Consider the following 23,346-nt stretch of genomic DNA (forward strand, 5'->3'; position numbering starts at 1 on the left):
CAGTAGGCCCCGACTCATGTCTCCCAGCCCCTCCACCCCCCAGCAGTGAGGGGCACCTGCCAGCAGGCCCCGACTCATTTCCCCCAGCACCCCCACCCTACAGCAGTGAGGGGCACCTGCCAGCAGGCCCCGACTCATGTCCCCCAGCACCTCCACCCCCAGCAGTGAGGAGCACCTGCCAGCAGGCCCCGACTCATGTCCCCCAGCACCCCCACACCCCAGCATTGATGGGCACCTGCCAGCAGGCCCGGACTCATGTCTCCCAACACCCCCACCCCCCAGCATTGACAGGCACCTGCCAGCAGGCCACGACTCATGTCCCCCAGAACCCCCACCCCCCAGCAGTGAGGGGTACCTGCCAGCAGGCCCAGACTCATGACCCCCCACATGACATAAAGATGCACAATCATGGCCCACATCTCCCCCAAAATACCACAGCACGCAACGCCAGTCTTGAGATGCAATGATTTCCCAATCCACCCCACACTGACATGCATATCTCAAGACACAAACCAAAAGTCAACTATGTACATCAACACATGTCCGTCACACACACACACTGGTTGCCATTGAATGTGTAAACCCACATTTTCACATGCATGAACTCAAAGAGTGAATTACACACATGGAAGTAAAATATAAAAATGTATTATGGAGAAAAATAAAGCAATGAAATGAAAGCATAAAAAAATTGCAAACATGAAATGAAAAGCATGTCCAAAAGATGAGTACATGAAAAGTATAACCAATCCAAAGAAATCCAAAAGAAAAATAGTCCAAACTATCCCTCCACCAAAAATAAAATCCAAAGGAAACATAAAAAGTAAAATCCATTAATCCATGGTGAAATCCAAAGAAAAAGTTCCAATAAATCCATTGTCCAAACTATGTACAATCAATTGTCAAGGGTCCATGAGCCCAACGAAAGAACAGAAACCTATGAAAAAAACTACCTAATAAAAAAACGATATACAAATGTGTGGGGCAAAATCCAAACACCCCAAAATAAGGGAAAACGAAAATGAAACCTAACACTAAAAACTAAATACAATGGCTGCGGGCTAGTCCGACAGCTCACTTTCCGATTTCCCGGGCCAGGGCATCATCGAACTCCTGTTCAATGTCCTGGAGGCGGTCCTCTTCCATGGCCCGAGGGTTCGCAGGGACGATGCCATGTTGACCTCCAACTCCCTGCGAATTGCCTTGAGGCACTCGGCCCGCCTCAGTGCCCTCGGCATGGAGTTCTCCGCCCTGACCATTGTGAGCCGTGCCTCTTCCTGCCCGCCGCCGCTCCGCACCTATGGCCTGGCCCAACCGCTGCCACACGGGAGACACTTCCAATCCTGGGTCCTCCTGCCTTCTGGCCGATGCCTGCCCTCGGATGTTGTAGGGCCCGAGCCATCATGGCTCCCACCTTGTTGCTTCTGCTGCTGTGCCTGTGCCTATGGCCTAGCTCTTGCTGCCTGCCCGTCCTCCTCCGTCTGGGGTGCAGTTGTTGAGGTGGCCACCCCTGCTGGACGTCCGACTCCCGACTGTGGCAGGGATGTGTCCTCCACCAGCCTGGCCGCAGGGTCAGAGGCAGCTCCACAGGGTAACCAGGTGATACATGGGTGGGAAGATGGCATGGAAGATGACTGGTGCATAGGGGGTTCAGGTGAGGAAGGGGTAGGAACAAGGTCCACCATACGGAGGAATCCAGCCCTGGTGACCCGTCCCAGTAGGTCAACGCGGTCAACGAGGCATCCGAGATGATGTGCAGTGTCTTCACGAAAACACTGCAGGTCACCTTGCATGCCCCGTTGATGCAACGCCATCCCAGACAGGACAGGCTCAACCCGGTCCCGGATTGCCACGTCCGCAGGGAGAGGAATCCTATATCAATACATTATTTATACATTTTTTGGACATATATTTGGAAACTTTCAGCCTCAGATGAAGAGCTATGTTTGAGCTCGAAACACGTGTCAGGCTGTCCAGACCTCTTTGAATAAAAATGCAGACCGCATTTAAAGTTTGCACTTCCTTGGTGCAGTGTACCTGTGAACCTTTCTTGTTTACTTTTTTTGGATGCAAAGAGTAGGTTTCTTCTGAGTTCTGTTTGGTACTTTACACGCTGCTGGTTTTCAGGAGAGTGGTCTTCACTGCAATTGTGAAAGAAAGAAGTTCATACGTATGTGTGTTAATAGCACTCTTGTTAATGTAGACATGTAGTTCTTTGTTTTTGCAGTAATACTGCTTTCTGTTAATTGTGCACAGCATGTATATGCAGTTCCCTTTGTCTATGTGCATTCTGGATATTTTCCTTAGAAAGGCTGAACTTGCCTTAGAAATGCTGAACTTGCCTTAGAAATGATTACAATAGTAAGCACACAGAGCACACATGGCTTTTTAAGGCAGTGTTAGTTGATGTTAGGAGATAGGAGAAATAGCATTATGTTTTTCTTGCTAATTATACAGGGTAAATGGCAGGAACTATGTTGAAAAACATGCAATGTATGCATTTACAATGCAGGGTACCTGCTACTTACCCTGGATAAATAGTAAAAATGTCATGCTGTCATTTCTCTCATCTGCTATGATCAAGTATCACTTTAATGGTGTGTGTGCACTTATCCCCTCCCTGAAAACGGGTCTGGACGTAGGCATCCCTGCTGGTGCAGGATGATGCAGTCACAGGATCGGGGGCAGGATTACACACAGGCACCTCTGCGGCGGCCTGTGCTGCCTCCTGTCCCTGCCCCTGCACTGCACCACTAGCACCAGTGGAATCCCAACCTTCAGACCCCGTGTGTGTCCCTTCCACGGCCTCCTCCTCCACCAAACCCCCCACCAACCTGGATGACTCCATGCCATCTTCCTCCATCGGACCCTGTGGGGTCTCAGCTGCCCCTTCTGCTGGCAAGGAGTCCACCTCGGACCTCCGCCTCTTGGACATACCCTCAGCAGCTGCGGCCTGGGAGGCGGCACCAGACTCCTACTCCCCGACGAGATGACAACCTGGGAGGGGGAGCCGGGCCTTGCGTCTCTGGCTGGTGGTGTGATCCCTGCCGCTTTGCTCCACAGCACCCTCTCCGCCCTCTTCATCAGTTGATGCTGCAGACAGGGAGAGATAGAACACAGGCATCAGGGCACTGTACAATGGACTGATACACACATGACAGTTGCACATGAGTGGCAGTGTAAAACTACAGACATGGCATCAAACTCCCCAACACACATGTCATTTCAACTCACACACATGAGCAAATCAACAGGAATATTGCACCAGGCAGCACCGTCCATACACAAACAACAGCACGAGCAGCCGAAGGTGAGCCTGACGTCACATGAAACACAGGGAGTGCACAACACATGCACACATGCCACACGACTGACATGCATCTGTACATCTCCACCACTGCAGTAATAATGTCACCATCCATGTCACATCTGGCAATCAGCCTCCTACATGTCGGTGTCACATGCATCCATGTTGCATCACAATTGCACACTTGTCACATACACACACATGCACATGTACACAGTGCAGATACATGCAGCAGGAACCCCCATCCATGTGTGACACCACAAACATGGCACAGTGCATAGACATAATTTTCACATGTGCGCACCCACACATGCATTTGGCCAGCATGCTTGCCAACACATACACCATCGATGTGTCTCACACATGAGAGGAATCACATGTGGCTGGTTCACGCCCCTGTACATACGCATCCATACATGGCCCTACAAAGACATATGTTGAACCTGCACACTCCTGGCACACCACAACACGCACAGTGTCCAATCAGTAGGCATGTACACTTACCGCTCGACTCCAGACGGGTCTGCCTCTCAAGGACCTGGACATGGAGCGCTGGGCACATGTGTTCCAGGACCCTCATTTGGTGGTCGGACAGGTGGCCCCGGCACCCCTTGGCATCCGCTGCCTTCAAGAGGCGCCGGGCGTTGTCGAGGGTCCTGGACCTGAAGTCATCACAGAGCTTCTGGACATGTTGAATGTCGCAGACTGCCACCCCCTCCGCGTTGATGGCAGTCACAAAGTCCATCCAGATCCTCTTCCGTCCTTCATTGTCGGCGCGCAAACTTCCAAAGAGGGCATCATACTGCCCCAGGACATGCTCCACCAGGACACCAACTTCACTGGCACTGAAGCTGGTGGCCCTCTGCCTCTCTGGCTGGCGGTTACCAGTGGTGCCAGATGGTGTAGACATGGCAACCCCAGAGACAGGTTTGGGTGGGCAACTGGGTCCTGGGGCTGGGCTGGTATCCCAGTCGGGAGTCTTCAGTTCCAGCAGGGGTGGTCACAGCAACTGCACCCCTGGCTGACGTGCAGGCACCAAATAGCAGGGCACGTGGTCAGCAGGCAGGCAGGCAGCAGCAGATGGCAGGTGGGAGCGTGCTCGGGGCTCTGGGCAGCAGGAATATGGCCTTCTGGGCACAAGCGTGGTCTTCTGTGTGTTGTTGCATGGCCAGCTTGATACGGAGTGATTTGGCATGTGAAAAAATTGCACGTCAGTGTGTAATTCGAGGAAAGGCCCTTAGCGCGTAAGCACGTCTGTGACGTTACGCATGCAGGCATTCCCCTCATGACGTGGGCATAGTGGTTCAGCGCGTGAAAAAACTGCACGTCCGCGTGTGAATGCGTGTAATCCGAGGAAAGGGCCTACGCGCGTAAGTGACACGACGCGCGCAGGCGTTTCCCTCAGCACGAGTTAAAGGTGAGCGGGGCCAGCAGTTCGCTGTATGTGCCTTTCGTGGAGACCGACGTGTGTTGCTACTTTGTGTTGTTTTGCGCGCCATCACAACTTCACAGCGGATCAAGGACGTATCTCTTCTTTTGGTGGGGGTATTGGCTATGCGTGTTTTTCATCATCACGCTAGTCTGACGGTGCGTCGCGTATGCTATTTTTCCCACTGCGGGTGCCCCTGTGTGTCGCACCTGTTTTCGAGGTCATAGTAGCCTGCGTGTCCCACGCGTACGCATTTTTCGTGTTACTGGGTGCCACTGCGTACTGCGGGAGGTCAATTCCACGCACGTAGGCTGCAGAGTTGCGTGCATGGTTTTACTGCAGTTTTGGGGTGCCTGAGCATTACGTGACCCGTCACTACATCACCGGGGTCACATACAGCCTTGCAGGTGCAGGGGGGCTGTTAACATCTTGCATCCCACCCCCTTCACCCCAATTGCCCAGGACAATTGTGGTGTACACCTCCCATTGGCACTCCTCCATCTGTGCCGGCACTACTCCATCTGTGCCATGGTTGGGAGGGCACCAAAGGTGAGGGGCGCCTCAGCTGGGCGTTCCCCTCATGGCGGGCATGGTCAGGGACTTGGCCGGGGTGACCAGGGAGTAGGGTGACTCCAGGGTGTCCAGGGTGGCCGCAGAGGGGGAATAGGCAGGGGTGCGTCACTTGAGCACGATGTTGTGTCATGTGTCAGTGCAGTCATGCCATCACCCCCTGTGGTTCTGGGAAATGCAGCCTCTGCATTGGCACTGGCGCCCGTGTGACCCGGCAGTCCGTTTCATCGACTGCCGCGGGCCCAAGGGTAGTGGTAGCTACCAGGCTCAGGGTCTGCCAGCGCAGGCTGCGTTGGCACTTGAAGAGTCCTTGGGAGATTTCCAACAGGGCAGGAGGGAAACTGTAGGTGCACGCAGGGCTGCCCTGACCGAGACGCGTGTCCCTGGGGCATTAATGTCATCTGCTGCCCCAAACAGCTGGGTGTTGGCAAGTGCAGGGGCAGATGCAGCCAACAACACCCCGGTTGTGAGTCTGCCAACCAGGACAGTCGCTGTCATTGACCCTGCCACAGCGGATGTTGCTGTGCAGGGTCCATTAGAGGGCACCCAGCTGCCACTGACGCAAGTCAGCCCTTTGGTCGCCCCTCTACCTGCCACTACCTTGGCTCAATCCACCGGTGCCACTGGCCATACTGATCAGGGTGGCATTTGCCAGCCAGGGTCTGCGCCACAATCCAAGAGGAAGAAGGTTGCACCTGCAGCACAGGCTGGGACCCCACACACAGCCACGACCTCCTGCATGTCGAGGAAGAAGCCTTTCTGCAACCAGGAACTGGACTACCTCGTGGACTACGTGCGGGTCCACAACCGTGATATGCTAGTGGGGCCTAATTGTCAGACTACGGCTGCCCACCGTGATACCCACTGGAAGCAAGTTGCGGAACATGTGAGTGCATTCGGCCATGAGGTGCGCACGGCCCAAGAGTGCAAAAAGCATTGGAATGACCACAAACGCAGCACTAAGGCTAAGCGTGCCTCAAATTACAACTTGACTCTGGTGACTGGCAGTGGGCCTGCACCTGAGGAGGAAGACCTCACTCCGCATGAGTCACTCGTTGCGGAGTTCATATCACCTGAATCGGTCGAAGGAGTGGGAGAGATGACAGACTTTGATGCCCAGTCCAGTGAGTGTTGCTGCGTGTTTGTTGAGGACATGTGTGTTTTACTTGTGTGATGTGTTGTGCATGACTGACACTACATGTCATGTGTACATGGTTCTGATGTGCAAGTAATGCAATGTTTCACTGATTCATGGCTGCTCTGCTGGATGGTGGACATGTGGAGCGGACGGGGACTGTCCTCATCACCACTATTGCACCCTAGTCACATGCTGGTCATCAGGATGCCCCTCCGGTCCATGTTCCAGCTCACTGGCCCTTCTGCATGTAGCCTGGGGTGACCTTCCTCTCAGCCCAGGCACTATGTAATAGCATGACTGACGTGCATGTGTCCTCTGCATGCATGCAGGTACTCCATGTAGGCATGCTCCCTTGTCCCTCCACCCCCCTCAGCACCCCAATTCCACCTTTGCACTGGTCTGCTTCAATTTTGCCGTTGAGTACTGGCCTGTTCATGCGTCCTGTGTACATGCTAACTTCCACAGGCCAATCTGCCAGACACATGCTGTGTGGTACATCCTTTGTACTTGATGCAGGGTGTCTCACTTGGACTGTGCAGAGGTCAGATGGCCCGCAGGGACATGAGTGCCCATTCATGCTCCATGTGTATTCCACTCATGCCCCTATGTGTCCTTGACTGGATGATCATTGTAGTACGAGTCTAGGGTGACCTACATTGCATGGCATTTCATCAGCCTTCCCTTGGCCACTCTGGCTCAGTCCTGCGTCGCACACATGTTTAGGGTGTGACAGTCTGTGTGGGTCACAGGCCTCAGCCTGTTTAATGGCCAATGACTCTTTCCAACTGGTGTAGTGTCTTCTTCACACGTGGGTGTACTCCGGAGGTTGCACCATGTGTCCTGCTTACTGTCCCATCATCATTTGCTGTGTTGTCATTTGACTCACATGATGCAGTTGATGCTAGTCAACACTGTCTGTGAATACACAGGTCTATGGTCATCCTTTTGATACCATGCAAGGCATCCCTGTATTTGCACTTGGGGGGAGGGGTGATTTGCTTGTAGCCATGCTACCCATTGAATGCACATTGCACGTGATGCCTGAAGTTGACCTGGCACTGCCTTCACATTTTCAGATACACATCATGAAGTACTTGTACATGTAGCTAGTGAGTAACGTACAAAATTGCTGCACTGCATCGACCCACCTCTGAGCAATATGACACCATTCTACATGCCTAATCACAGAAGCAATGTCAAGTTGACCCAGCATGCATGGCAGGTTCTCTTTTGTGTGTGACATGTCTGCTTGATGTGTTTGGTGTCTGTGTGATGTCTGTGTGTGTGTGTGTGTGGTGTGTGCTTCTAACATGTGTAGTGACCTTTTTTCTCTCTACTTTTCAGATGATGACGCAATGGAGCCAGAGGATGGTGTTGTCATTCCAGGCACAGGGTTGTTATCACTACAGCAACCCGGCACAAGTAGGGGTCGTGGGGTGGTAGGCCACGAAAACCCACATGTGCTACAGTCCATCTTGTCTCTGGCTGGAAATGAGTCCAGCCCTGATGACCACTCAGACGTCCATGTCGAGTTGGATGTGCATCAGGTCCATATGTCAGGGGTGAGTGATTCTGATGTGGGCACTCCTCTGTCCGCGACACCTGCACTGAGGGGTCAGACAGTGTTGGAACCTCCGCCTGTGGTGGATCAGGACACAGGGTCACCCTCCACACCAGCCACTGATGTGCCTGGAACATCACGTCGACAGGGGCATGTAGTCGTGCAGCCGCGGGCGGTGCCAACACAACAAGGACACACGGTCCTTGGGTGCCACAGGGGTCAAGCCCAGCCACGCGGCCGCTGCGCGCAACCGCAGTATACCGAGTGAGAGCAAGACATGACTGCCAATTCTGAATACCAGGGGGCAGCAATGGAGAACATCGCTGTGAGCATGGAGCGTGTGGCCCAATCCGTGCTCCCCCCTGCTAGGCAGGTGCTTCTCCAGCAGCAGGCGGCCCGGTCCACGGCCCGCTCTCTGAGGATGGGCATGGCGGCCTCAGACAGGGCACTCCAGGCTGAAATGTTGTCTCTGCGTCAAGCAATTACTGCTCATGCAGAGGCACACATGGAGGCCCTGAGGGGGGAGTATGCTTCCCTCAGATCCACTCTGGGTGTCCTTCTGATGTCCCAGAGGGATCGGTCAGAGGAGAGGTTTGCGCAGCTTGAGCGTACCATCTCAGCTGAGCTACATGCTTGCCGGGAGGTGCATCAGTTGTCCAGCCAGGCCTTGCAGGAGGAACTCCGTGTTACACGTGCTACCTTGCAAGAGGAAGCACGTGTATCACGGGAGGTTCTGCATGCAGACCTATGTGTGATCGCAACACAGAACCAGGCTCACCCGTCCGGCAGACTTGCTGCCGACGAGGGGAAGCTGCGGCTAGGCGTGGTCAGGCTCCTGTGTCACGTCCTCCTTTCCAGGAAGAGCCAGACTCGGACGACAATGTATCTCCCACATAGGTCCGGCTGTGCAGGCGTTGAGCCCATGGAGGGTTTTTTTTCCTCAACATCATCGCATGTGGGTGTTGAGCAGCACCTTGTACCTCCCCCCTCCTGGGTGCCTCCCCCCCCCGGGTCGTATGTGGCCATTTTTGATTTTTATTTTGGTTTAGTTAGTTAAGTTTCTATTTGATAGTTTAATTAGGTAATGTAGGTTTTTCATAGTTAGTGTAATTAGTTAATATAGTTTAAAATTGCTTGTCTATTGTGCTTTCATGTGACAGTGTGGTGCTTTGTAGCTTTTGAAAGCATCCACTGTCTGTTCCAGCTGGGCCCTTCAAGCTTGTCTTGTGTATGTGTTTGCAGCTTGGGGTCCTGACTCACATATGCCACTCCTGATTCCCTTATCCATGGGCTCGCAAGGATGCTTCGGTGTAACAGCCTATTACACAAGGGCTTTGGACTGTCATATCTGTGGCATGTCTGCTGCTGTCCTACTTGTGTTATCACCCCTGGTGGGAATAATAGGAGTGTTATTGACCACTGTTCTTCTTTTGCTAGATGGGGGGTTTCATGATTCATGCGTACATTATTTGCTATACATTGTGTAGTATGATTCTTATCTTTACTGTACATGTGCTTGTTGCAATTCATGCTGTAGATAGTGTGTAGCACACAACTGGTACCGAACGGTAAAGCACCCCCAAGCTCAGCGAACAGTGTTAACCGAACTGAAGCTGCCAACAGCGCATCACTTCTCTCTTGCACTGGTCCCCCTCGTTCCCACTAACTTCACCTCCCACCCCCTTTTTCCTTTTCAGATCCACCAGAGCGCCAGGGGACCACTTCCTGTGGTGATAGTGCGCGGTACAAATATCCTTTAACATTAACATTAATGTCTGCCAAGTGCACAGTATGAGTGATAAAAACAAACTGCATAGAAGGAGTATAATTAATTTGTTTTCTGACCTTCAAAGTGAGAAGATGAGCCCCGCAGCACCCACGTGATGAAAGACGGACGGACTGGGCTGGGACCAATAAACTGCCATCCCTTATGGATAAAGGTGGTACCTGTATAGGGTACATTCAATCAGCCGTGCAGGTTTTTACCATATGTATTGCGTCATTTATGACAATGTTTTGCTTTATAACATTCTGCTTGTACTACTTTTTAGCAGTACGATCTTAGCAGCAGAGTTCTTTGCTGTGGCTCTCATCTGCCTGTGAGATTAAACTTGTTATCCTTACAAGCTCGACTTGGGCCTTTCTTCCCTAGCGGGTTGTATTCTCTCTGTTTGTTCTTTCTAGGTGTGGTTTTTTATATCTCTGCATTTCTATCAAGATCCGGCCTTGGCTAATATTCACAATCCTCTGGCCCACCTTAACTCGTTTTTCACACCACAGTTGAGAACCCTTCGCGAAGAGAAAAGGTGCCTTGAATCACGCTGGAAAAACAACCAAACTGAAACAAACAAAGCTAGCGTGACTCTAGCTACTCTAAATTATAAAGAGGCCATATTCCAGGGCAAAAAAAATGAGTATAACAAACGTATTAAACAAGCTCAATCAAACACTAAGGAGCTATTCAAAATCTTAAAGGAACTAGAATCTCCTGCAGCTCCCCCTGACACCTGTCCCAAAGACAGTGCCTGGTGCACTAACATTCAAAAGGCTCTCCTGGGCAAAATCACCACTCTCCAAATTAAAATCAATGACAAAAAATAGTCTACAGACCAGTCTGCAGCAAACAACCCATCAGGTCAGCACCACCACTAACCTCGATACCCTAAAACCATTCTGTTTCTCACCTTTATCCATTACCGAAGTTGAGCATATCATTAATCACCTCAAACCCTCTAACTGCCAGGGCGAACTATGTCCTGCCCCTATTATTAAGGAGGCTTCGCATAGTCTAGCCCCTTCCATTACCACGCTCATAAATTCATCATTTAGCGCTGGGATTGTCCCTGACAACCTAAATGATGCCTGGGTCATTCCACTCCTCAAAAAACCCACCTTGGATGCTAATATAACCACTAACTACAGGCCCATCACTACGGTCCCCTTCCTCTTAAAAATTCTTGATCGCGCAGTTTACCTGCAGATCCAAGACTATCTGGAAACCAACAATCTCCTGGGACTGAGACAATCAGGTTTCCACCCACGATATGGTATGGAAACTGCCCTCCTAGATCTGAAAACACAGATTGAAGACTTAAAAGATAAGGGTAAGCTTGCCTTATTACTCCTTCTGGATCTCTCGGCAGCCTTCGATCTAGTTAATCACCAAATCCGCTGCCGCCACCTTAAAACTGTCACCCACTTCTCGGACAAAGCCACCGTCTGGATCACCTCCTTTTTGGAAAATAGATCCATGAGAGTATTCTCTCCCTCTGCCACCACCGATCCCGTGCCGGTCACATGCGGGGTTCCACAAGGATCATGTGTTTCCCCTACACTTTATAATTTATTTACGAAACCACTCTTTGACATATTGGACTATCTGGGTGTCACATACACCAACTACGCTGATGACACCCAGATACTCATCCCCATCACAGGTGATCACAAAACTGACTCTTTAGCCATCAACGCCATTTTACCAAGTCATCCAGGCTTGGATGGCGCAGCATGAATTTTGTCTGAATGATGAAAAGACGGAAATTCTCATCTTGGGCTCTCACCAAAGACTTAGTAAGTTAGACCCATCCTTCAAATCCTTCACAATTTATTGTAACACCATCAAAGTGGCTAAAGATAAAAAAACACTTGGTATCTATATTGATGCCACTCTATCACTCTCCAGACAAATCAACGCTGTCTCCTCTGCTGCATATTATACATGCAAGCTCATCACGGCATGTCACCCTTTCCTATCACCAGCCAATTGCACCACACTAGCCAGGCACTGGTCCTGTCCAAGATTGACTATTGCAACGCCCTCTATCTCCGCACTAACCAATGCAATATCAACAAATTACAGATTATTCAAAACAATGCCATCAGAGCGGCACTAAACATCCCCAGAAACCTCCATATCTCAGACTCCAGATGAAGCCTCCGTTGGTTATCAGTCTCCCAAAGAATCTTGCTTAAAGCGCTCTCGCTAACACACAAAAGCATCACGAATCAAGCACCTAGTTATCTGGCTAGTAGATTCTCTGTACACACCTCTACTAGACATCTCAGAAGTGCTCAAACCAATTAGCTCTCCATCCCCGCTTCAACCTCCAGAGATCAGGTGGGAGCAGCTTCCCAGTCATGGCTGCGAAATTATGGAACTCCTTACCCAATCCACTCAGAGCGGAACCATCCTTCTTGGCCTTCAAGAGCAAAGCCAAAACCTGGCTGTCTGCTCAAGACCAGCTTTGATTATCAGCGCCTATTGTCTTCTCTGACTTACTGCACTGGCGCCAACCTGCCAGTTTCCCGTTCTGATTGTTAATATGTATAGTAACTGTATATTATCCTGACCTACCCTTTTGGTCACTGCTTGTATCCCCCCTTATGTGTTCTGTTTTATGATGTACTCTGTTTTATGCCCCTGAATTTTTTTGCCTGTAACCTACATGATGCACCCGGTTGCCCTTGGGCCTAGTGCGCTTTACAAATAAATAAAATACAAATCCTGTCTATATATGACACATGCCAATATTCACTGTTACATCCAGATGTTGCACTGACCTATCTTCGAAACTTGTCTAGATGCAGATCAAGCTAGCATTCACAATTCTGTCTAAATATGTCATTGTTAGTATTCCCAGTGCAGTATAGATGTGGCAGTGGCTAATATTCGCTATTCTATCTAAATGTGGCACTGGCCGACATTCATAATCCTGTCTAGATGCGGCACAGGCAAATGTTCGCAATTCTATCTGAGTGTGGCACTTGCTAACTTTCAGACAGACACACAGGAAGTTCTCAGGCACTCTAACCTTCACACACACATTTCACTCACCTCCTCCATGCCATCCAGCTCCAAGGTCTCCGCCCTTGTTTTGAACTATAATGTATCCCTCCCAGCACCTCGTAATCCAAATCACACGACTGTTGCTACAACGATATGCCCTGTCCATCCTCTTTGAACATATCAGGACTTGTTACTTTGGGGTTGGTGGTGAGAGGGCACCTGGTGACATGGAATTCAGGGATTTTAGGGTTTAGACAGTTATATGGGCTATAACTCTTGGTCACCCGGGAATGGGCCTGGTCATGCTTTGCCCAGTGTGAGATAACATGCACACCAGGCGCCGGTCTGTGATTTTGGCCTTCTAGGGCACATTCCTCTTGCATGAAAAACACATCTTTGCAACACTTTCGGGAACAAAGAATAGACAGTGTGGAGGCTGGGGGTACTAACTGTCCTCATGGGAGCTTTGGCATGACCGGCGATTTCTGTGGCCTCGTGGATCCAGGCCTAGTGCATGTAATGCCGCATTTATCGCGCAGGCCTTCCCTTCTACCTGGAATTATTAATGTCTATGCAGAATAGTGATGCCACCCGCACATTGGGCCACACCATGTAGTTACACTATAATTGGATGTATTAACATGTGGTCCTACTGGATATGAAGGTGTCCCTCTCACTGTCCCCCCTTCCCCCTGGCTGATCATAGTGCCTCAAATGCATCTTGCCTTACCTTAAAGTGTCTTGGGGGGGCGAGGCTGCCCTCTTCCCATTATTATCATGCCTGTTTGCAATCCTGTATTTGCCTTCCGCACCATGAGGTGAGGCTTTGCAAGACTGTGGACCTTCATTGCTATTACCTATTATGCCTGTTTGCAATCTTGTATTTGACCCCCGCACCATGAGGTGAGGCTCTGTCAGATTGTGGACACTCATTGTTTTTACTCATCTAGGTGTAACCCTTATGCCTTCTTGCACTTTACAACTTGTACAATGCAGTTTATTTAACTAGCGCCCTGATGCCTCAGGGTTTGGCACGCTGAAATAAATGCAAAATAAATACATAAATAATTATAATAATAACTGAAGGTTACTTCGGAAGTTTGAGTTACATTTTACTTAAATCACCCAAATTTTAAGTCTTAAAACCTGCCATTTCATAACAACAACAAGAAAAACCCACAATATACTTTTATCAAGACAATTCTCTTGGTGTCTCCTGGTGTATTTATAATCATAACGGTGTTAATGACATGGTATCCATTACCTCTTCTCGTCTAACTATAATTGCCTCTTGATTGTATGTCTCTGAAGTCTCATGGCTGCTGGGAAACATTTCCTAGAGCTCATATTATGCTGATGTTTTTGACCATCACCAGATAGGAGTAGATTTGCTGCATCGGATAAAGTGTAAGAAACACAATCAGGGTAACACATATTGCTTTCTTAAATCAGGCTTATGATGAGAGAAGACCAGTAAATGCATATTAATTTCTAATACATCACATGTACAGTGAAATGTTTATATGTCACCACTATCCCATTTGTTTGCGCTGATAGTGGGATATGCTGATATATGTGAATATATATTTGATATAGCCAGAATATGTTATTCCATTGATTGAAGATTTTTACATAGGAGACTACTTCAGCATCTATTCCCATTGTTAACACATGGGGCCTCATTACGAGGTTGGAGGTAAGGGGTTACCGGCACCGGTAAGGATGCCGGTGCTGGTTTCCCCTTACTTCCTTATTCCGAGGTCCCTTAGCTGGTCCCACTATGGGCGCCTGATTTAACCAGGTGCCCTTAGCGGGAGCCGCTAAGGGACCAGCGAGCTAATAACGGGCCCGCTACTAGCGGGCCCGTTATTAGCTCCATCCCCATTCCCATTGAGCCCTACGGGCCTCAAATGGGAATGGGGAATGGTTCTCAGAATGGGGATTTACCAGGTCCTCCAAGGTTGGAATGACCCGGTAAGTCCCTATTCCGAGAACCCGGACCCGGAATGCGGTAAGGGGGTAGCCATGGTGCTAATAGACCCATGGCTACCTCCTACCTCGTAATGAGGCCCATGGTCTTCCTTGATGTTGAAGGGCAGAATATCATGTTTTTAATACACTCTTGGATGATTTTGGGATTAAGTGTGTGTTGGTGAACCAGGAGGTAAATCCTATTTCTGAAAATACATTCTTTATGCATTTTAACCAGGTTATTTAGAGATTATATATGAATGGCTTAAGACCTCTCCTTGCTCAGCCTTAGTTCATCCTTTAACAGGCTAGACAATCAGAATAGCAGAAGGCTCCATTTTAAGAAGTCACTTATGTAATTAAGTCCTAATTCCAAAGGGAGCTAGTCAATGCGCTTAGCTGGGTACACTCCAAATATTAAACAGGGGAATTTATTTTTCTCTACTCACAAACTATACATGTGGTTTTGCTTCCATGCTGTGCGCTGATAACTGCTTTGGACCCTGAAAGAGTGCTTTAGTGTTTTACCATTACAAATCACGTTTGTTGGTGTTGCGTTTTGTGCATCCGGAACATTGTACCCCGCAGTAGCAAAACATATCTACCCTGCCTAGTGCACACGGATTAAAATAGATTTGGATCAACTGGCACGTTTCCATAATAGCACATGAGATCTTGACTTTGGAGTTATGAGCATTGATCCTTGTGCCTCTATGGTCCATATGTGTGGCATATCATTCTATATGCTATCACAGATCTCGAAAGGAGCGAGCAAACAGCAGAAGAACTGTGTGGGTCACAGACCCTATCTTGGGTAGGCCCGCAGTGGGTGCATCATTAATAGATGTAATTCAGGCCTATGAAAACTTAACACAAAATCAAGAAGATTTGCTTGGCGAACTCCCAACTGAACCTCAAAGGGATTAGGCATTGCTCTTTTATGGTCATAACACACTCTTGCTGTTAGATTTGAGTATAGCTGCATTAATATGCCCAGATATCCTCGATCTAGCCGCATATCAGCAAGGTCCTTCACAGATTGTCCTCATGTATTTTTGCATGAGTAAATGTAAGTTTAGTTTATGTTCAGGGTCAGACTGGGGAATTCAATTTTCTTGGGCACCAAACCAATGAACAAGTGGCCCACAGTAGCGAATGGTAATTAATTTATTTTGTGACAGACTGTTTGACTAGTACCCAAGGGGGAGGTTTTTGATCAAATCTGCTGCAAATTGTGCATTTTATAGAATATTTATTCAATAAGACTGGTCAAAACTACTAGCCACACGGTGAAGAAACTTATCGAAGTGGCCCACTTTAACAAAAAAAACAGGCCCATACTAGCATTTAGCATTTTTAGTTTTCCCATTGTCCTATTGCCGTGATAGGCCAGTCTGAGCTTGTTCATGTTCGAGCATCCCCAAACCTTGTCCAAAGGTTTGTGGTTTGTTCCTCAGTCCACTCCTGCTGACAGATTAGTAGGAATTTGCCTATGAGCTTTACTGCGCCATCAATCAGTGATATTTAAGCGTTAAGCACCTGTTTCAGGGGCTATAATGGGTGGTAACGGCCCAGAGCATGAGTCAAAGCCCAGAGCGAAGCAAGGGTGTTTAACGAGGGCCCCGGGATGTTACTACCCAGTACAGCCATGGAGTGGGGGCTTAACGCTATTAGCACCCGTTCAACGGTCTGTGGAGGGGCTCAGTGGATAGTATTTCCATCCAGTGAACGGGCCACCTCGCAGTGTCCCGTTCATTGAATGAAAATACTTTCCCAACATGGCCGCCATGGAGCAGGAAGGTGGGGCTCCGTACAGAGCCACTCTTTTATTTCCAGGGTGGCCACAATGGAGCAGAAGCAGCATCAGTTGCAGCGGCAGTGGCACCCTCCACCACAATCAGGTAAGTGGGGATGGAAGGTTAGAAAAAAAGCAAAGGGAGGGTGGGGAAAAGATGGCGGGTGGGGGAAGCAGCCATTAGGCAGCTCAGAACACGGGCTTGGATCTGTTGATACAGCCCGCGTTCCGAGCCTCCTGATTTGCTGGCTCCCCCAGCAGGGTGCTAATGGATGATAGTGTTTTTTATATATACGGTATCCCTATTTAGAAATATGTACTGTACATATTTGGGTCGATGTTGCTTGGCCTCTATGGAATAGCAATGGCAACCTAATACTCATGGCCAGCAGTGGATCCCTCAGACGAGTTATAATTTCAACTAATCCATGGGCACTACTCACAGCTCTATGAGCTTGTCTGATGACTGGTCATTAAGAATTGGAACGATTTCTTGGGATGTTATTACACCTGTTAATCTAGGCAAGTTCTATTCCACCTTTGTGTGTCACTGTCTCAGCAAATACCCACGCATCTGAATTGCTTGCAAGGCCCCAGTTTGAATTTTATCTTCCTGGCTTGAGTTCTGTAGTCGCGCTACAATGGTCCTCTCATAAACGCTTCTGAAACTCAGGACCCAGACCACTAGGTAATTGCGTTTTTCTTGGACACCCTTTGGGATATTAGTATCCGACCCTTTTGCCAAGGTTGACAAAATGTTCCTCAGCCTTTTTCTGCAGCTGCTCTGCATTCTGACTTTCGTGCCCCTATTGCAATCCCTTCCTAACTTTCTATGAGGGGGATCTGATAAGATAGGAGGTGGGCAAATTGTCTACAGTGTACAAGTATCCTACATTCTAACTATATGATTAGGGCCCATTTGAACTTCTTGTACTGTCTGTTGAATGAAACAACTATTAACACTTTACATGCAGTATGTTTTCTTCTAATTGTGTTCAATACTTAGCCATCTAATACTGTATATATATATTTTTTTATTGAAACTTCAGCTCAGCGACCCTGAAAGCGAACTAGCAGGACGCCTAACTTTTATTAAAGTAAAACATCCTGTTCTTTCGTATTTCCCATGAAAGCATTGGCAGTCTATGAAGCGTCTTCCGTCATTCAAAAGTATTATGTGTCATTACCATTAAGTTGACTTTAGCTGTCAAGTTCATTTTGAGATTATTTTCTCGTTTAGGTGTAAGGAATCTAAAAAATTCACAATAGCACAAGTCAACCTGATGTTATGCCCAGCTACAGCGTAGGACCACCAATTCTGGATGTCAAGTTCAACAGGTATAAAATCCCCTAGGTGGCGCAACCGTCGTGAGGTTATTGAGGGGCACCCAGTAATTAGATGTTCAATGGATTCAATTTGAAGGTTCCAAAAACGACAAAGGTTGCCGTTTGCTTCGTTGATATGTCGGAGAAATTGCATTTCCCTGGTGTTCAGTGCGTTCAAACATAGCCTCAAGAATTGATCACGGTGATGTCGTGATGTACAGGTTACCAGATATCGACATTGAACATTGAGTTTGTGTTCTCCGATCCCTGATCTCAAGAACGTAGACATCGTTTTCAACAGGTCGTAGTTCTGAATCCAACACCAGGAGTCAAACTTCTTTTTAACACATTGAGGTTGAATAAGCAGATCAGCTATATTTAGATCAGAATTGGCTAGGGCTGCTTCCAATAACTGCCGCCATTCTTCAAGGAGGCCCAGTCGCCCACAACCCGGGAGATGTTCAAAGATTTGATATGACGGAGTCAGTGAATTCAACTTCATCTTGCGCAGCACCATCAGAGATTTCCACATGACACAATTGTGCATTGAATTTAATGAAAGTTCATAGCGAAGAGACGTCATCGAGATATAAGAGGGTAGGTTCAGTACCCAACGCCAAAATAAACCTTTGTGCTTCTGCCAGAACTGGGCTTCGATGTTCCAGCCCGATTCAGACCCAAAGGTAATTGCAGGTAGGACCTTTTGTACATAAAAGATTAAAACTGGTTCAAGTGAAAATTTTCCATATGACTTGTTTATTTTTGATGCTTGGATACTGAATTGGATCATTCGGTTCACAAGGCCCAACTTCCAATGATTTTCATTAATAGAAGTATTTAATGTTATGCCAAGATATCAAATGGAATTCACCAAACTCAGTGAGGTACCATTCATTTTCCACAAAAAGGCCTTTTGTTTTTTGGTTCCACCTGCCCCTATGGTCACAATCTTGATTTTTTCCATATTTTATACAAGATCGTTCTTGTTAAGATACTTATGCAGGTTTGTTAGAAGATGTTGAAGACCAATCTGCGTGAGATCTAGTAGAACGAGATCATCGGCATAGGTTATGCAACGACTTTCCGTGTTGTTTATCTTTGGCGGAAAACAGCAGACAGATTCCAGATGTGTCGGAAGGTCAGAGATAAACAGTTTGAAGAGTTCAGCTGCCAAGTGACATCCCTGTTTCACCCCCTTTTCGGTTGGTATTTTCCTTGATAAATCTCCCTGGTTGTTTAAGCAAATTCGAATAGAGGTACTAGAGTGTAGCGCCTTGATTGGTTGCAGCAGATTTTGCGGGCAATTCCAATTTGACATTTTCTGCCAAAGCTTGCCGCGATTGACACTGTCAAATGCACCCCGAAGATCAATGAAAGCCAGATGTAATTTTCTTTTTGCCCTTAAGGTTTCAGATTTCAGTATGTTTAGGATCAGTAGATTGACTTCGACTCCAACTCCTTTAATAAAACCAGTTTGGCGGACATCGTAGATCTCTTCACTCCTAGACCACTGGACAAGATTTGCAGATCCCACAAGGTCAGATTGTGAAGTAAGTCAATCGATGGTTCACTCAAGGGAGTACTAAAAATATTCACAAAGTGAGTCTCCCATGTAGCTGCTTCGATTTCATTTGACAAAGAAGATAAGTGACGCGAGTTTCCTGCGTTCAAAATAGCCCAAATTTCACCCGAGTGCTTTAAGAGTAGTTGTTTCATCATTAGTTCGGCTTTGTCCTGTTCGATGATCATTTTTTGAGATTTTAACCAGTTCCTATATGTTTATCGTCGAGCTCCAATTGTGCTTTTAAGATTGGTGTCACAGAGGCGTATAAGAGATTACTTTTTCAGTGCTCGTATGTCTCGACGCATCATCCTCTTTGCAGTTGTTATTAATGAAGATGAGAGATGTCTGTGGGACATGCCCATCACCCTGTCGGATGTTTTGACAGTGATGAAATGAGCCAGAAGTGGTGCATAGTCAATCGACGGATCTTCATTCTGTTTGAAGAGTTGTTGACTCAAAGTGTAAATTTGAGAGTCGTTCATCCCAAGTCGGTTACCCCCTGCATTCACTGATAGCGGGAAAGCATATTTCTTGGCACATTTTGACCATTCCAACATGCAAGAGAAGCACAGCAGATCGTGATCACTAGTTATCATCTCACGTACCATTGACTTCAAATCTTGGGCAAACAGGGTTTGAGATACCCAAAAAACGTATTGCCCACTGCAGAGTCACCTCACCACAGCCATACTGAAAAATTCTCTGACCCCGTGACAGGTGCAGCAAGACACTTCCGATTAAGGTCTCGTACTTTCAACCACCCCAACCCAGTCAAATATGAACACACACCTCCCAAACAAATTAGGCCCAGAGTACTTCCCCCTCATCAAAACCATACTCCTAGCCAGAAACCCATCACCACTTCCAAACCAGCCCCGGACACCCCCAATAAATTACTATCCACCTTTAAAGGAGCGCTTATCAATGCCCGCTCCTTAGGGGCGCATGCTATAGAAGTTCACGACCTCATTATGGAATCACAGCTCGACATACTAGTAGTCACAGAGTCCTGGCTCCATCAAGCATCAGGTCCACTACTAACTCTGGCAATCCCATCCGACTACACCATATTTAGAACAGATAGGACCCACTCACAAGGAGGCGGTGTTGCTATAATAGTCAAGACTAAATTACAGCTTAGATCTTGTCCCATCGAAAGTATTGAAGGGTATGAAACATTACTCATAAAATTTCCCATAAATGCTAAAACTACGATTAATTTAATAGTAATTTATAGAGCACCTAGCCCCAACAACCACCCAGAGACTGAAATTCCGTTGCTATTAGCTCCACTAATAAAACCTAGCTCAAAATACATCATCCTGGGTGACCTTAACCTAGGTTTCAATGACAGCCAAGATGCCAAAGCAGAATCACTTCACTCCGCCCTGAAGGACATGGGCTTCAGCCAACTAGTTAATGCACCCACACATATCAAAGGCAGGACTCTTGACTGGATCCTCTCCCTTAATACCCCCATAACCATTGAGGCCATCTCCCCTCTTACTTGGACCGATCACCATAACATTGTATTTACAATCAATCCCTCCGAACCCACACAAAAGAAACCTAAAACCATGATTACCTATGAAACTAGAAACGCCCGCAACCTCACGCCAGAAAACCTCACGCCTCCTCTTTCAAAAATCCTAGATTCTACCTCGATCACTAGTGACAACCCCTGTCTCCTAGCAGACATATATCACAACTGCCTCACTGCAACCATTAATGCTATAGCACCGCTCACCACCAAGGCAAAACGCTCAGACAAGCGATCTAGCTTCTGGTTTAATGATGATCTTATCGCCCTCAGAAGAACCAAACGCGCATGTAAACATGCCTACAGAAAGCATCCTACTGCAGAGGCAGAAAAAGCCTACCAAGAAATAAACAAAACCTATAAAACAGCTACTATTACCTACAAATCTAATGCGTATAATAATAGGATCAGCAATGCGACCTCAGATACCAAGGAACTATTTGCCATTCTAAAAGAATTGGAAAACACTACCCCAGCCATAAACCCAACCATCCCCAGCAAGGAATGGTGCACCACTATTCAAGACGCACTAACAGCCAAAATTGAACTACTCCAAATAAAAATCACATCCAAAAAACAATCACTAGCCAACAAACCTGCCCTCCCTAATCTAAATCGACCACATCAGGAATTCACCAGCTCCCCATTCCACTTCACACCAGTATCCCAAAATGTAGTGTTTGACACCATCGCCAAACTTAAAGCCTCCAATTGCAAAGGAGATTCTGTCCCCGCATCAGTAGTCAAATCCTGCGCCCACACCCTCACCCCCATTATCACCAACTTCGTGAACGCATCCTTCAATACTAACCTAGTACCAGCTAGCATCAAAGAAGCCTGGGTCACCCCTCTCCTGAAAAAACCTACCCTAGACCCTACTGTGCCCACCAATTACAGGCCAATAACAACTGTCCCATTTCTCCTCAAAATATTGGATAAATTAGCATACAACCAAGTCCAAACTCACCTTGAACAAAACCACCTCCTTGGCACGAGGCAATCAGGCTTCCGCCCCAACCATAGCACAGAAACGGCACTCCTTGACTTAAAAATCCAGATGGATACCATCAGAGACTCAGGAAAACTCTGCATCCTCCTCCTACTCGATCTCTCCGCAGCGTTTGATTTAGTAGACCATAATAAACTGTGCGCCACACTAGCGAAAGACTTCAACTTCTCCACCGAAGCTACTACCTGGATCAAATCTTTTCTTGCTGACCGCACCTCCGGGGTCGCCATAGGTAAAGAAGCCGCCAACCCCATCATAGTACCCATTGGTGTCCCCCAAGGTTCCTGTCTCGCACCAACATTATACAATGCATACACTAAACTCCTCTTCTCAGCGCTAGACGACATGGGTGTCATCTACACCAACTTTGCAGACGACACCCAGATCCTCATCCCTTTATCGGGAGACTACACTCAAGACACCGACACTATCAACAAAATATATGCCATAATCCAAAATTGGATGGCACTAAATAGCCTCTGTCTCAATGATGAGAAGACTGAGGTTCTCATTGTGGGCTCCCAATCCAAAATAGAAGCATTACATGCTGATTACTCATCCATCAACATCGATGGCACAAACATATCAGTACTCAAACAAGTAAAAACACTAGGTGTCTACCTAGATGCCAACCTCACCATGACCAAGCACATTAACGCCCTCTCTTCCTCTACCTCCTACACCGCAAAACTTATTGCTCTCAGTCGCCAATTCTTGACACCCACCAACTGTATCACGCTGGCAAGAGCTTTAATCTTATCCAGGCTCGACTACTGCAACGTACTCTACCTGGGTACCTCAAAAGCCAATCTAAATAAACTACAGCTTATTCAAAATAAAGCCCTTCGGGCGGCCCTTGGATTAAGGAAGTCAGATCACATCTCAAATATTAGAAGAAACCATCACTGGCTCCCCATGAAAGCCAGGGTCACATTCAAAGCCCTGTGCGTCACATTCAAATGCATCCACTCTTGTGTCCCCATCTACCTCAACCACGCCATCACCAAAAAAGTATCAAAGAGGCCCCTCAGATCTAACAGTCAACTACTCCTAGCCATCCCCCGCTACAAGACAACCAAGGCAGGAGGCAGTAGTTTCCAATACCTCGCACCCACATATTGGAACACTCTTCCCCACCCCATCAAAAATGAGCAAACGTTCTCAGGCTTCAAGAAATCCCTGAAAACGTGGCTATTTAACCAAGACTAAAATCCCCTTCCATGCTTCAGGAAATATCACTGTACTGAAGCCCTGCATTAAATGTCTTCATGTATGATTATTTTGTATTCACATGCACTGCGCCCGATTGGCAATTTCTAAGTAATGTTTTAACCAAGCTGTCTGTAACAT

The sequence above is a fragment of the Ambystoma mexicanum genome, chromosome 10 (assembly GCF_040938575.1).
Source record: "Ambystoma mexicanum isolate Mex_15411 chromosome 10, UKY_AmexF1_1, whole genome shotgun sequence".
Taxonomy (NCBI): domain Eukaryota; kingdom Metazoa; phylum Chordata; class Amphibia; order Caudata; family Ambystomatidae; genus Ambystoma; species Ambystoma mexicanum.